Source organism: Aythya marila, assembly GCF_965140915.1.
Source record: "Aythya marila genome assembly, chromosome: 3".
Lineage (NCBI taxonomy): Eukaryota > Metazoa > Chordata > Aves > Anseriformes > Anatidae > Aythya > Aythya marila.
The window spans coordinates 2,994,715-3,007,764 of record NC_139044.1 but is presented as its reverse complement, the minus strand read 5'-3'; the positions used below and the strand labels follow the sequence as shown (position 1 = coordinate 3,007,764).

General features: G+C 42.4%; 1 protein-coding gene across 3 annotated transcripts in view; it reads right to left on the bottom strand.

The window, feature by feature from the left end:
* The window catches only part of BFSP1 (beaded filament structural protein 1), a 79,547-nt gene that overhangs the window by 49,748 nt on the left and 16,749 nt on the right, over positions 1-13,050 (bottom strand). For 2 of the 3 annotated variants that reach the window (XM_082757731.1, XM_082757732.1), the window contains exon 2: positions 1,854-2,022. The exons of the other annotated variant lie outside the window; for it this stretch is intronic. The gene's annotated coding sequence lies outside the window, so the exon portion shown is untranslated. The remainder of the gene's footprint in view (positions 1-1,853; positions 2,023-13,050) is intronic. 3 annotated transcript variants of the gene reach the window in all.

Here is a 13,050-nt window from a genome sequence, read left to right as displayed (position 1 = left end):
CAGAATCTTGGCCACAACTGAACTTGCCTCTCATAAGGTGGTTCCAATTTGCTCGCTTCCTTCAAAACCTTTTAACACTTGGCAATGCATACAGAGTCAGAAATTTATGGGGAAGGAAATGATGCTGTGTCAGAAATGGTGTCAGATGAACAGCAGCAGGGTACCTGGTAGCCACACTCGCTTTTGTGTGTTTAGCAGAACAGGGAACTAGAGCTGAACGGCTGAGAGCTGTTGATATCAAGTTGGTGGCCATATATAAGTCGTGTATGATGATGCACAGATGCTTCCAAGTCAGTCTGTCCTTTTCTTTCTTCCTATTTCTCCCAGTTTCTCCAATCCAGGCAAGGAGGTACTCATCAGCTATCTGGCTGGTGGAGAACAGCAACTGAAGTATTATACCCGTGCTCTAGTTCAGCCAGTGCAGCTGGTCAGGCAGGTGGTCAGCAGCTCCAGACGGGACATTCAGAGCACTCTTCTCACAACTATTCTCCTGTAACATTTTCTAGTTCATATACTGCAGCTCAGTAATGACCTCCCAATCACTCCTCACTAATTTTCCTCCAAAGAACAGTACAGACTAGAGCAGAACTTCAGCAAAACACCTAAAAAAGGATGGCAGAGAGTGTAGCTTTTCACTGCTCAGCATACTGCTGCTGTGTGGCTGAGTGCTCTCAACCCCTATGGACCAACCTCACACAATCGCCGTGTCCACTTGTGCTTGCCACCGCCACATCTGATCGCTGCTTCTCTCCATACAGATGCATTTAGAAGCAGGAGTCCAAGCTGTAACAAGGACGATGTGCCCACTTCATCACAGCATCAGCGCAGAGCTGACCACCCACACGTCAGTCAGCCGTCAGGGCTGCTCTCCTTGACATGGTCTCTGTATTGCTCTGAGCAGTAACAGTATGCTCAGCTTCTAAACAGCTGTGTTTTACTGTAGAAGAGTTTTTAAATCTCACTTGCTGTCAGATACACAAAATAAATCACTAAAAGGCGGGAAAACAATTCATGGAGATGGGTTTTCATCTTTCCATGCCGAACTGTGGGGTAGATTTAGCACATTTTGTGGAGCAGCAGTGTTTAGAGAAGCCAAAGGTCTGGTCCAATTTTTGTGATTGATCCTTGGTCTTAATTTAATTCTCCAGAGCTGCACGGGGCTGAGGATGTCTCTCTTGCATTTACTGTCAGGGACAAAAGGGCTTGGCACTATAGTCATGCTGATAATACTGTCACCTGTGATAAAAGCATGATTAAGCAGGTACAGACATCATACCTTCCTGGCAAGCTGACTTCTGTTCCCTCATGAAAGCAAAGCACTTGCTTCAGCCATTATCTTCAACACAGAAATTTATCATTTTCTTCTCACATGCTTTTCCATTTTCTTGACATTTAAAAACAAAAGTACCTCTGGCCTTACTGGCTCCCCTCCCCGTTAGTACCCGAGACACAGCTCTGCTGACTGGGCATTCGACCTTCTGCTCCCCTGAAAATAAATGAAGGCTCGGAGGGTTCGTTTCCAAGGCAACCCCTTTGGATATCTGCACGAAGTTACAGGCTTCGGAGGAAACTTGCGAAGCTGCAGAAACCCCTGCAGGAAGGGCACCTGCAGCTCGCTCTTTGGAGCTCAGGTACAAAGGGCCAGATCCACCATGGGTCTAAGCTCTACTGAAGTCCTGTAACATCCCAACCAGATGAATGTGACAGTCTGAGATGAGATGAACTCCTTTGTGTGAAACTAGCAGCAGCTGCTAGACAGGATGAGAAATCTCTGCAAAACACTGTGCCTTCAAAGATACTGAGCAAAACAGATGACACAAGCAACATTTCTGCAGCCCAGGTGAGAGCCCTACCTGCAGAAGCACAGAATAGGAACAGAACGACTTTGCAGGAGAACAATACAGCTTCAGGAAGCAGCTTCCTCTCCGGTGTGGCTGTACGGGAGGTCCTGTGGGAGCAGAGGCTTACTGGACGCAATTCCAGAGAGTAATGGCCATGTTAGTGAGAGCATCTTTTAATTTTCTGTGGAGGAAAACCAAGGTAAACATGAATAAATTACTCTGAAATGACTGAGTGCCAGAGCGCTCAGGATTTAACAAGGGAAAACTGACTGCCAAAAAAAAAGAAAAAAGAAAAAAGAGTCCTATCTAAATAAAGCTCCAGTTGAGCAATGCTGAAAACTCCAGGGCATGGCAAAGAGAAAGAGTCTCTCTGGTGAGGGTTGGAAAGCAGTTATATCAAACATTGCTGCAGGTAACAGAAGTCATAAAAATGAGAAAGAGATGAGATCTTCATTCCTGGTGGTTTAGTCCTTGCGTGAACTCCATGGGCCAAATATAATTCATGAAGCCAGAAGGATTTTCTTTTACCATAAAAAGAGACTATTGTAAATTAGTTGTTTAATCCCATTGTTATTCTTGCAAGGGAGGGACCACATACATTTCCAGCTGGTAATTACTGCAACTAGAATCCACCAATGTTTCCCATTGTAAGATGTTGTTTTCTGTTGCTTACAACTTAGTCAAACTGCCAAAATTGCAGAAGCAGCCTTATTTTGACATTTTAATATTTACATTTTGAACTTAGAACTGCATGAACCTACCTGCATTTCTAAGAAAAGGCTGGGTTTGTCTTTGTCAGAGAAGGCTCTGGCTTTATCTGAGAACACAATGGCACATCCACTACAAAATCAAGAAGCCTGGTGTCGCAGGGGAAGGATACATTTCTGCTTTATTCAAGGTTTCATTCCTGATTCTACAGTGGGGCTTCTGTGCAGTTCTGCGTGGGTGAGAGCATCAGACTTGCCTGCATTCCCAAGGTGAAATGTGGCAATTATTCTTCTTCTCTACCAGCCATTGTCTGTGTACAGCTAAATAAAACATTTTTGGCTTCTTTCTTTGTGAGCGTGCGAATCTCTACAGCCAACAAAGGGTGTAGGGATCTGTGCACCTCCAGGAGGTGGTTTGGGAAATGCCACCTCAGCCATAGGTGTGCCTTCCCGATGAACTCTGAAGTCCTGCTCAAGACGATGAAATTGGCAGTTTTGTGCCCAAGCTAACTAGAAGGAGCCCATCTCAGCAGTGCTAGCAGGAGATTAAGTGCTACAGAGAGCCCCAACAGTGGATGGGGGTGGCACTGAGACCCGTGGGGTAGTTACTCCTGCAGAGTTGGGGATCAGCAAATCCAGAAAAAACAGCACATGCCTTACATTCAGAAAGGGGCAGCACACCTGGCAGTCTCAGGATCCTGAGCTGGAAGAGGGAAAGAGATGCTACCAAAGCCAGCCTGAGTCCTTGGACCGACTGTTGTTATAGCCCTTAGTTATGGCAAACATGAAGGAGCATATCTCCGCTACGTAACGGCAGTGACAGCTCAAACATTGCACACCTTGCAGCTGAATCTTTTCCAGGAGCAAAACTCTGTCCTACTTCTTAACACGGAGTTGCAGGGCTTTCCAAATAGTCCCCAACACGATTGCTCCCGGACACAAGCTCTTCTCCTTGCTGGGTAGTGCTTCAGCCACATGGAGACCTGCCCACCTCTCTTGAAACAAAACAAGGCATTTTAAGAAGAGGATGCTCTGCTTCGATTCTTGTTTAGCAAATGCATTCTTGATTATTTATCTATATTCTTCTTGACACCTTTCAAACATTGGAAATATTCGCATCTCTGCAGACTAACTGCATCAAGGTTTCTGACTTTAAGGGCATCTAGAAACAGCAGAACTGAGCCATCCCAAGTTACAGTGATTTTTTTTTTTTTTTTAATTAGTAGCATATTTGATCTATTCCTATAATCGTCTTTGAGAGTCATTGGGGGTTAGGGAAAAAGATCTGTAGTTATAAAGTAAATTGTCAAGCCAAATTAAATTGAGCAGAGCCTAGCCATCCTCTGCTGCTGCTAGCAACCTTCAGTCGTGCTTTCTTTTTGTTTTCACGTTGCTTCCTCCCCTTAAAGGAATAAAGCCAGCATCTTTCACTACCAAGCCAAATATTCAGTAAATGCAGTCAGTAGCCTCCAGCCCAACTAAATCCTGACGTTAGTTCACCTCAGCAGTGCACAAAGACCATCAGCACCGCTCCTGGTGGACTGTTAATTGGGTTCTCTGTCTTATTACACTCTATTACAGAAGCGACTGTAATCAAATGGCCGTGTACAAAGAATATATCACTGGCCCACTGCATGCAATTTTTTCCTGAGACGTGCTCTTGTTTTTTCACCAGCAGCCATCGTTCCCTAGAGGTAAACAGACAGAATCTGCACTGTCTACCAGACAGCACCTGAAGGAGGCTTTTTTGTTTGTTTCTTTTCTTAAAGCCAACAAACAAACAAAACACAACAACAACAAACACAACAACAAAAACACAAACAAAACCACACAAAGCAGATATTTCTGAGGGAGGAAAGCAAAACCAGCAGAGGAAAAGATAATGCTAAATTAAAGAGTGCTGCTTGCATAAAGGATGATGTGTCTCATTAGAAATCTTTAATTGCTTTTCACCAGGTATTCTCAGATACACAACCAGCCTTCCAAAGATTTCCCTCGAGAGCTCTGTGGCAGAGCTGAGACTCCCTCTGCCACCGTAACAGACTATTCTCCTTTTCACTCTCAGGCATATTTGCAATGACAAAGCTAAGTTTCACCAAACAAATGCAATATTTGAAGCACGGATACAGGCCCTAGGTTTAGATTTCACCACTTTCTGGCACTACTGACAGACGACCATTCAGAGCCCTTTATAATCTTCAGAGAAACTTTAACAGCAGGAAAGTGACAGATTCAGCCAGAGAGTGAAATAGGTCTTGAAAGGCTCACATTTCTGGTGCTTGGACTCAAAATCACTTGCAGGCTGATGAACAAACACGATCTTTTTCTCCCCTGTGCAATATGCAGTTTAATTCCAGAGCTCTCCACAACAGAACTTTGCAGAAGCCAAATTATAAATAGGTTGAAGAAATTAGACTCATTCATCATTGGTGAATATTAATGAGGATGGCCCAGCCAGTCTCCCAGTCTGGAAAACAGTACTCAGCACATTGCCAAAGGATAGAAAGAAATATGTACAGAAAGATATTTTAGGCACATCCTGTTTTATATAGTCCTTTACGAAGTTTTTCCCAGTGTAGCTACCGGTTGAGACTATTTACAAGACTAGATGAACTTTTGGACTGATCCAGAAAAGCAAACACAATGCTTCTAACACAGAAGGACTAAAAACTCTAAAATAGTTTGTTTTGTTTGCCCACTTTCCAAAGTTTGAGCAGAGGAGGTGATCTGCAATTCAATAAAATTGTGCTAACTTTTCTGATTTCTGCACTGCAAGTATCTAGACATTTTGCAGTGGTGATGACACAAAGTGTCATTTTGTGTGGTGACAAAAAGAAGATCATGGTCATGTAAGTTACCTCATCCTTCCTAGCAGCCTTTCCTGATCTAATGAAAAGTAAAATTAAACATGAAGGCAGGTAACAAAAAATGTATGCATGTAACAAAAAAAAAAATATCTGTATCAAATTCATATGTGATGCAGAGCTGCTGAAAGGTTTGCACTACAGAAGCAAACCCAAAACTTTCACCAGGAAAAGAGTGGGCTTCTTTCCATTTACCTCCCATTGCAGCTACGTGTCTGAGCAGTCCTTCCAGATTTGCCTTTGCCAGCTATCTTAATGGCAACTAAGGAACTACAGTTGTTGGAACAGTCTTTCCTTGTGTGTTGCATTTCTTGTGCTGCATTTCTGAAAACATTATCAAGTCACAAAGAAGGAAAAACTCAAGCAAATTGCCTTTGAGTTAGGCTGGGTACAAATCCACTGTCCAACATGAGAGACAGTGGGTGTATTGTATTTTATAATACTGCTTCAATGCAAAACGTTGACAAAAAGACCTGAATCCAGATCCGTAAGTCAGGGAGAGAGAGAGATGCTGTCTCTATTGACATCATCTCAGAGTCTGATCCATGGAATTGAAAAAGAGCTTGATTGGGGTCTTTGCTCTTGGAAACTGCAGGAACAGGTACCCCAGCAGTGCACACCAACCAGGCTGTAGCTGGTCAAAATAAATAAGTGGTTTTCCTTTTTTTTTTTTTTTTTTTTTTTTTTTTCCCTCCAAAGCTTTTTGCTAGGAAAAGTACAGTAACAGAAGAATGGCCTGTTTCTTCTGCAGCTGTGCATTTAGCACAGACCTCCTTCTCTTGTACAGTTGGGCAGGCTTGTTCTGATTCAGCAAACAAGCAAATAAGAAACAGCCATAGGGGAACAGGAGAGAAAGCACAGGCTGTGAAAAACTTTACCAGAAAAGAAAGCTGCATGGGCAAATACCAAGAACAGAGAAAGCAAACAACATAAAAAGCAGTAATACAACTAAGAACATACAAGGCAAATATTAGCTGGAATTATTGCAAACTGAATGAATACGGTAGATATTCAGAAGAGTGTATGGAGAGCATCCCCTGCCTGTTCTCCAGGGAGGAGGAGAACGACACCACAGAGCCCAAGCTCTTGTTGGCAGGAAGCCTGCCAAACACAACCCAGTCAACAAGACTAAAATCGCCAGACGACAACACGAGGCCTTGCTAAAAAGCCAAATGGCTTTTTTCGTGAAGGCACTGGAGAACTATAAAATTTATGAAGCGAAATTACAGTGGTATGAAAAGAACCAGCACTGTTAAGCAAATTGTATGCTAGTAGGGAGGGGAAAAACTTGCAGGGAAAAGAGGTGAATGGAAGTCACACCAGGCAAGGCTTATAACAAATATCACATGCTCCCCCTAGCGAGCATCGCTGCATTCCTGAGCAGATGGAGCAGGCAGTGGTGAATTAAGCTAGCCCATGCTGACAGAGATGGTGGAGGGGCACTGCTTTATTTACAACCTTTTCATCATGCAGATGATAGATGGAAGCACATTAAGGCATGCATTTTGTGGATATGACCCGTTAGCATCATCACTCTCAGATTTCAGCTTTCTCTGGATTGATGACTTCGGCTCACGGACTGTTTTTATTAGAAAAGAGCTGATCACCCATGCAGCCTCCTGAAAAGCACTCTCTACATGTTTTACATGGAACATTTACAGTATGAATGTTTAAGCTTAGTGCATTTTGTCAGTTCTGCTCAGAAAATTCTTGGGTAAAACTAATGCAAAACCCAAACCTTTCTTTATATTGCATTATATTGCATTAAACAGTCCAAACCAAGACAGCACAAGTCTTATCACAGCATAAAGCACATGGCTTGTGCAAAGTGACAGGCATCATTAGTATACACTGTAAACATTCATATGCTTGGATTTGTGATTAAAAGAAAAGAAATTCTTTGTTGTTTAGCTTAAAACAACTGCTACCGTCACACACACCGACCCTCTCTAACACTTTGTGAGAGACACTGCTGTGTGCAAACCCTCGCTTCTCCTCTACCCTCTCCATCCTTTTTTTACTGCCTTGGACCAAAATTGTTTGTGCTGTGAGGGAATGCCCCCACCGTCTCACCTCCCATGGCAGGCTTCGCGTCCCAGGCTGGCTCTGGGGAGGTGAGGGTAGGCCTGCGAGCTCCAGCAGGACCGCACTACCCCACCACGAACCACAGAGCACAGCTCACTTTGGCTTTCCTGGAAACAAAGAGACCGATGCTTGCTCTGCCGAGGCTCCCTTAGCATCAATACTGCGACTGTATTTGGGGCGCCTGAGGCAGCAAGGCCTCCCTCTTGCTTTATTTTTCTTCTGGTTTCTCTCAGCTGGTGGGTCGGGACATGCCTGTTTCTGAAACAGAGAAAGCAGATGTCGCTTCTTTCCTTGCTGCAACAGTAATCATCTAAGAGGTTAAAGGCACAGACTCCATCACTGACATTCATATTTTTCAGTATATACAGGACCTGCCTCTTCTTCCCATGGCATCTCCTCTACCTTCCTTCCAGTCATACCACCCCGCTTACTCCTCTGCCAAACTTTCCCTCAGGACTTCTCCCTGACATTCTGGCTCTCCTGGCGCCCTTTATCTGGTCCATTGCTGATGTTAGATCTTTGCAAAGCTTTTTAATTATTATTATTTTTTTTTTTTCCAAGCCCAGAGCTTGGCACTGGCTTCCTGGCTGCAGTTGATAGGACTGGGTGCCTTTTCAATTTCTTTTGTTTGCAAAACAGGTTTAATAAAACTTGCACTCCTTTGTAAATTGCTTTATAATGCCGGGATAAACGCTACATGACAACTATGAATTATAATTACCTTATCACTCCACCTTTTGGTGCATACACCCACTTGCTCTGGGACACTGCAGTCACGCATAGACACCGAGAGGTAGGTAGAGTCATGAGCTTGGGCCAGAACATAAAAGCACAGTGGCCTGAGACAGCTGGTGACCGAGATGCTGTCACCGATGCCATCCTTGCAACGAGCACAGCCCAGGGCAGAGCTGTCTCCTCAGTGAAATCCCTGTGCTATACAGAAGGCTGCTAGAGAAATTGAAAGCCGACATGAAATTTCCCTGGAGCTCGGCAAAACGATGCAGGAGGAAAAGTTTCAGACAAAAACTGTGGAGTTAAAGAGATTTAACCGGACATGTTAAATCAAACTTTTTTTTTTTTCTTCTCATTTTAAGAACTCAGCTGAAGCTTATTTTCCCTCTCCACATCAAGCAGCATTCTTCCGGGACAATGGAGGTTTTATCATGGGAGGATTCAGAGGCATTTCTATTTATTTCATCACTACTATGCTAGGGTGAAAGCACAGGTCTTGGGGCATTCAGTAGGCTCCATTAGACGTGGCTGCTTGAAGACATATTCTGCTTGCAAGATTAGCACTGAACAATGGCTCAGTAGCAGAGATTAAGATACGGAGAGATAGAAAGATGTCATATTTGGTGAGGTCTAATATATATTTGTTTTCTGTACTGGTTTAGCTGTTTTTGTTAGCTAACAGCAGTGTTTATTCCCAGACCTGCACAGAGAAGACGAATAAGTTAAGGCCTTGAAAAACGTGCGTCTGTCCTTTATGATAGTAAGAGATTTCTTTCTTGTGCGCTCTACTGAGCGAACAGATCTACTTACCATGCCTCAGCTGCAAAATGTTAACTATCTATCGGCTATTTATGACCTCCTAAAGTGGAGGGGAGAAAGGAAAAAAGCAGGACAGAAGATGTACTGGTTTTGATCAAATTCTGATGCTTCATGCTTGTAGGCCATTAGTCTTAAAAAATGGTTTGAATATCTACAGACCAAGTGTCAGCTATTTGGGACCCACTGACTTCCGTGGACTTTGGACTTCTCTGTCCAACAAAAGCAGCAGCACTTTGGTTGCTGAAGACCAGGCAAGGTATTCCCGGTTTGTCTAAGAGGTGTAGCGCACTTCCAAGTGTCACTGAGCAATGACACCTAGAACTGACATTGTTGTTTGATAGCAAGAAGTTTTCATTAGTTTTACCTTCCCCAAACACAACATATTACCTGTCCCAGTGTTTCTCCTCTCTGATGGTAACTGCAGCTGTAGCTTCACAGAGGATGGGTCCTCCATATCTAAATCTCTGGTATTTCCTTTGCCGCTTCTCTTTAGGAAGATTTACTCCAAATGACAGGCTTATTTTCTCTTGTACCTGCTGGAAAATCATTTAATTGCATCTAAGGTCTAGATTCATCCCACTGCTATGCCCATCTCTGTTAAGAAAACTTTACTCAGCTAAGAAGTGGGCAGGTACCCAAGACTTAGCAAGCACTGATCCAGTGGCCTTGTCTGCTGGGATGTTCAGTTAGTGCCTGAAGTGACCTTTGCTTTGAACACGCTTTATTCTAGCTCACAAAGATGGTTCTGCTGCCCATTTCAGTATCACTAATCATTTCATAGAATCATAGAATATCCTGAGTTGGAAGGGACCCTTAAGGATCATCAAGTCCAACTCTTGACACCGCACAGGTCTACCCAAAAGTTCAGACCATGTGCCTAAGTTCACAGTCCAATCTCTTCTTAAATTCAGACAGGCTCGGTGCAGTGACCACTTCCCTGGGGAGCCTGTTCCAGTGTGCAACCACCCTCTCTGTGAAGAAACCCCTCCTGATGTCAAGCCTAAATTTCCCCTGCCTCAGCTTAACCCCGTTCCCACGGGTCCTGTCACTAGTGTTAATGGAGAAAAGGTCTCCTGCCTCTTGACACCCCCTTTTCATCTCTTTATTTTTATTTTCATCTCTTTATTTTTATACAAAGTCACAATGGGTTATACTGCCCAATTGCTGTCTAGTCTGGCAGCCACCCTCCTCTTCCCTCACAAACAGAAAGCTGTTCTACTTCACACAGCATTTCCAGCCTTCTGCTTCTTGTCTGACACACATTAACGCTTCAAATAAACCAGTAACACCTTCTTTCAAATTAGCAGGACTTTTCAAATCTGCAGGAATTTTTAAGAGGAGACAACAAGGTGGGTAGGTTTTTTGTTTGTTTGTTTTGAAGTGCCCGCAGCTTAGATGAGGCAGTGAATGGATACAAATTATTCCAAGTGCTACAAATAATTGCTTTGCATACATTTGGGAAGTGAAGAGTACCAAATCTCAGCTAGAGCAGGCTTTGGCTCAATAATGTGTTGGAAGAGGCAACAATTTCCGTCATTCCTCCTAATCTCTCTCAACATTTCAATCTCTCTCATCACGATACAAACAAAGCCCAGCTGACCCTGCCCCACAGATATTTGAACCAGGGTGATAGCTTTCCTGCAGTGAGCTCGTGTTAGGTGGTTTTGATCTTCAATCAACACGATGCTCCAGCACCAAGGGCTAGGAATTTAAAGTTTGGGAGCATATTCAAAACAATGAGTAATTATTGCCTGGAGCTTAGAGTTTGTTTTGTGACAAATTTTAATCATTAGTCATTGACTTAATTATGATCATGGACTTAAATGGAATCCTGTCATTTGCCAGGGCCATTATACAAAACGTTCTTTAAACAGCATCCTTGTATCACAGTACAATGTGAATGCATTCAAAAACAACTGGTAAGCTCAAGCAAATATGCAAATACCAAGTGCTGAAAGACTGAACTAAACACCCCAAATTTGGTCTATTGGAAAAAGAACTGAAAACTTTCCAAGATTCATCTGCTTCCTACTTCCATGTGAGTGGTTTTTGCGCCGCTTACATCTTTCAGGTACTTTTAGTTCTGTTCCATGTCACACCTGAGAAATTCTGCAAAAACAAGAGATAAAGCATGCATTCATCTAGAATGCTATTAGTAGAGAAACAAACAAACAAACAAAAAAGAACTCTCTGCTATCATTGGCAAGAAAGTTCTGTAGAACAGAAGTAGATGTGTTTAAAATGATAATAAAAACTTATTATCTGTGCAATGTGATAGACTGCTTGGTTATCAGGTGAATTTTGATGTCTGTTCATAACTGACTATGTTGCAAGAGCAAAACCAAATGCAAACACTCCACTTCTCAGAGTTTGTACCATGGAAGCATGGAGTGCTTCACATACAGCATATTTAAAACAGTCACTTAAATTAAAGGAAACAAAGTCAGTAGTGAAAAAACAAACAAACAAACAAACAAACAAACAAAAAAACTCCCTATTGCTTCCTGTTCCCTCATGGCTTGTGATTAGGGTCCTGCAGGGAGGTAGGTCTTCCTTGTCCTGAAGAGGTGCCTCAGCTACTGAAATAGCTCTAATCCCAAAAGAGGGGTATGATTTTTGGTGTTTATTTTCACCCTGTCTGCCATTTATCACCAGTAGCCACCATATCCTAGTTGAAGAGAGAAGCCCTGTTTTCTCTCACTGAGTTCATGCCCTCTTTGGAAGAAACAAAAGCATTAACAACTCCTAAAATAGCAACTCCTAAAATTTCCAAAATCACACATACACAACAAGGAAAGGACTGCCAACCTACTCAGATAAAACTGGCCTGATGGTAGGTAAAGAGGAAAATGGTAAATCAAAAAGTCAAAACCTTAGTCTCTATTATGATGGAAGAAAGAGAACAAAAGTTAGTTCCCTGCTCCACCTTGAATTCTGGGTCAAAAGAAACACATTGTCAAAAAATTAAGACAAGACATTTACAGTTGCTCTAAGCACACGTTTATACGCTGCTTGATGATGCTTCATTTTACAAGCCCTTATAAAATTACTCAAGGAAAACACAATTTTAATTCAGTGGTGGATTGAGACTGCCATATTGAGCACTTATTTATCATTAAAACAGAGATAGATGAAACCACCAAAGTGATTTTAAATTATTTTTATTTTTTTCGTAACAACTCATGTTCCTGTCCCTCACAGATATGGTTTGAGGATTCACCTGGACAGCAAGTCTCAGCCTCAAAAATCCAACCTGAATGGAAAGAAATGGATGAAGGAGGTGAGAACAGCAACTGAGCTGTGCTAGAGTTACTGCAAGCCTCTTAGAGTAAAGAAAGCCCTATATTTGAGCTCAGAGAATGGCTGCACAGCAGTGAGAAGTATTGGCCAAAAATGCTGTTGGAACTACGAAACATGACACAGCTGCAATGGGAGGTTGTACAACAATCTTAACTTGAGAAATCTTAGAATCCTATCCAAAGCATCAATTATTGTGTATGCAGCTTTCCAATTAACATGTATGCAGCTCTCCATCACTCGAAAAAAGAACAGCGGGAAGAATTGAGAGTGAGGGATGATTTTGAACTACCTGATCTTTGAACAGTTTGGAAGTGGGGAAACAGAGAGAGATAAAGGTAAGAAGAGTCAGATTAAAAATAAATAAATAAATTAGCGGCAGTCAAAGTAAATGTTGAGAAAAAATAGATGTGACTTTATAAAGATCAAGACTAGAAACTAAGAATATCAATTAATAATGGAGGAGCTGACTCTAAAGACCTCAAAATATAATACCATCCTCCATGGTTTTGCTTTGTTTTCTAAACTCTTTGTCCTTAACATGAAATAAAATATTTGCACAATTTTAGCAGACTATACGGTACTTTGTAAACAACCCACTGATAGCTACATTATAAGGAAATTCTAAGAAAACGTCAGGATAAGGAATCAGTGGTATCACTTGAGATGCCCCCTGGGGAAGGACAGCCATCCAAGCACTGAGGC